At 61.5% G+C, this 2,405-nt stretch overlaps 1 non-coding gene across 1 annotated transcript; it reads left to right on the forward strand.

Annotated features, from left to right (window-relative positions):
• The first annotated feature begins 548 nt into the window (after positions 1–548).
• LOC139241816 (5.8S ribosomal RNA) lies at positions 549–702 on the forward strand. Its single transcript, XR_011588958.1, has one exon. It is a non-coding gene; the product is annotated as a 5.8S ribosomal RNA (ribosomal RNA).
• The last annotated feature ends 1,703 nt before the right edge of the window (positions 703–2,405 follow it).

The raw sequence follows: 2,405 nt of genomic DNA on the forward strand, positions 1-2,405 counted from the left end.
CTCTCCCTTTACTGGTACAGGGTACCTGAAACGCTCCCCCTCCGGCTCCCGCGAGCTGGTGCTGTCTGGGGGCGGCGGTTTAAAGACTCGAGTGTCTGTTGGTCGGTTGTCGAGACGTGTTGCTGTTGTTGCCAGCTTGCAAGTCAACGTTCGAGAGAATGTACCTGCCGCCCCGCGGTCGTCTGCACCCCACAGCGGGGTGTGTCCTGCGTCGGCTTGGACGCCACTCAGTTCGTTTTTTTGCCTGCTTCTTCAGCTTCTTCTCGTCCTCCCGGCCAACGGTGGCAGCAGAGACCCTGCCTCTGTTGACCGTGGCGCGTGTCGGCCGGTGGGCTCAGGCGTTGACCCGACGTGCGTCGCCTCGCGAGCGCCCTGACTTAAAGCAATCTCGGTGCAACCCTTGTCATTTGATGATCGACTGATTTACACCTCCGGGCCGTTGCAGGCTGGGGCTTCCACCCGACCCTCGTTGGAAGGGAGGAGAAGCGTTGGGCGGTCCGGGCTTGGCCCTCCGGGGAACAAATAGCAAGCCGAAAAAAAAAACGAACAACTCTTAGCGGTGGATCACTCGGCTCGTGCGTCGATGAAGAACGCAGCTAGCTGCGAGAATTAATGTGAATTGCAGGACACATTGATCATCGACACTTTGAACGCACTTTGCGGCCCCGGGTTCCTCCCGGGGCTACGCCTGTCTGAGGGTCGCTTGTACGATCAATCGCACTCGCCTTTGCCGTCGGGTGAAGGCGGGAGCGCGGCTGGGGTGTCGCAGAGGCCTGGTCCTCTTTGTCCCCCTAAGTGCAGACCTGGAGTTTCTCCGCCTTGGAGAGTTTGACCCTTGTCCTTCGGTGTGGTGGGCATGTCTGTCCCGGCGTCGCGGTCGGGCACGGTCGGGGCCAGCCTTTCCAGCACGGCTGTCGTTGGGTTGCAAAAACGATTGACCGCGTCGGTGTTGGGATTGGTGCGCCTCGCCGAGGCATCCTCCTCGGGGCAGGGTTGTCTCTCCGGAGTTTGAAGGTGAGCACAGAGGTGAACACAATGGCTTGGCTGGTGGTGTTCAGCAGAGAGAGAGAGAGGACGAGGTTGGGCTGTCTTTGGCTGCAGTCTAGTGGTTTGTACCGAGGGTAGCTTGAAGTAGCGACGTCGCTTGCCGTGCTGTGGGCTGGCTTTGCGTCCGTTTGGTTCTGTTGGCGGTTTGCCCAAGAGCCTCTGCGGTGCCGTGTGTTGCGCTGGACCTCGGTGTCCTGCCACACGTGGCCCGCTTAGCTCTAGCACACTTGCCGACCGCTGAGCGTGCGTCCAGGTCAGTCCCCCCCGTACGTCCTGCTGTCCGTTGCTGCTGCCTGCTTTTATCCTCCTGCACTCCGTGCTGCCCAGCCACTGCTTCTGGCCTTCCTCTCTCGCTTCGCTGTCGCCTGTCCCTCTGACGCTCTCTCTCTCTCTCCCTGAATCGGGACTCCAGAACGGTGTGAGCCGAGCCCGGGCTCCAGTGCACAGCAAACCCCCGCCCCCTGTCCGTCCGCCCGTACTATCCCACCCGGGTTGGGTTGGTCTCGAGGACGACGACAACAACGGGCGTGCGTGCGTGTTGTTGTGCTGGAGATGCCGGCCGGCGCTGACAAAAGCTACCTTTCTGCCTACGACCTCAGATCAGACGTGACAACCCGCTGAATTTAAGCATATTACTAAGCGGAGGAAAAGAAACTAACAAGGATTCCCCTAGTAACTGCGAGTGAAGAGGGAAGAGCCCAGCGCCGAATCCCCGCTCGCCTGGCGGGCGTGGGAAATGTGGCGTATAGAAGACCTCTTTCTCCGACGACGCTCCGGGGCCCAAGTCCTTCTGATCGAGGCTTAGCCTGTGGACGGTGTGAGGCCGGTAGCGGCCCCCGGCTCGTCGGGATCGAGTCTTCTTGGAGTCGGGTTGCTTGTGAATGCAGCCCAAAGTGGGTGGTAAACTCCATCTAAGGCTAAATACTGGCACGAGACCGATAGTCAACAAGTACCGTAAGGGAAAGTTGAAAAGAACTTTGAAGAGAGAGTTCAAGAGGGCGTGAAACCGTTAAGAGGTAAACGGGTGGGGTCCGCGCAGTCTGCCCGGAGGATTCAACTCGGCGGCTAGGTCGGCCGCGTCGGGTTCGGCGGATCTCCTCTGTGGGACCGCGTCCCGCGCGGGCTCGGCCGTCGCCGGGCGCATTTCCTCCGTCGGTGGTGCGCCGCGACCGTCTCTGGGTCGGCTGGGAAGGCCGGAGGGAAGGTGGCTCGTCGCTCCGGCGGCGAGTGTTATAGCCCCCCGGCAGCAGCCTCGCCGTTTCCTGGGGTCGAGGGAAGTGACCGCTGCCGCGCCTTCCCCCTCGTGAGTGGGGGGGACGGGCTACCCGTGCTCCCGGCGTGACTGTCAACCTGGGCGG

Source organism: Pristiophorus japonicus, unplaced genomic scaffold (assembly GCF_044704955.1).
Source record: "Pristiophorus japonicus isolate sPriJap1 unplaced genomic scaffold, sPriJap1.hap1 HAP1_SCAFFOLD_1134, whole genome shotgun sequence".
Lineage (NCBI taxonomy): Eukaryota > Metazoa > Chordata > Chondrichthyes > Pristiophoridae > Pristiophorus > Pristiophorus japonicus.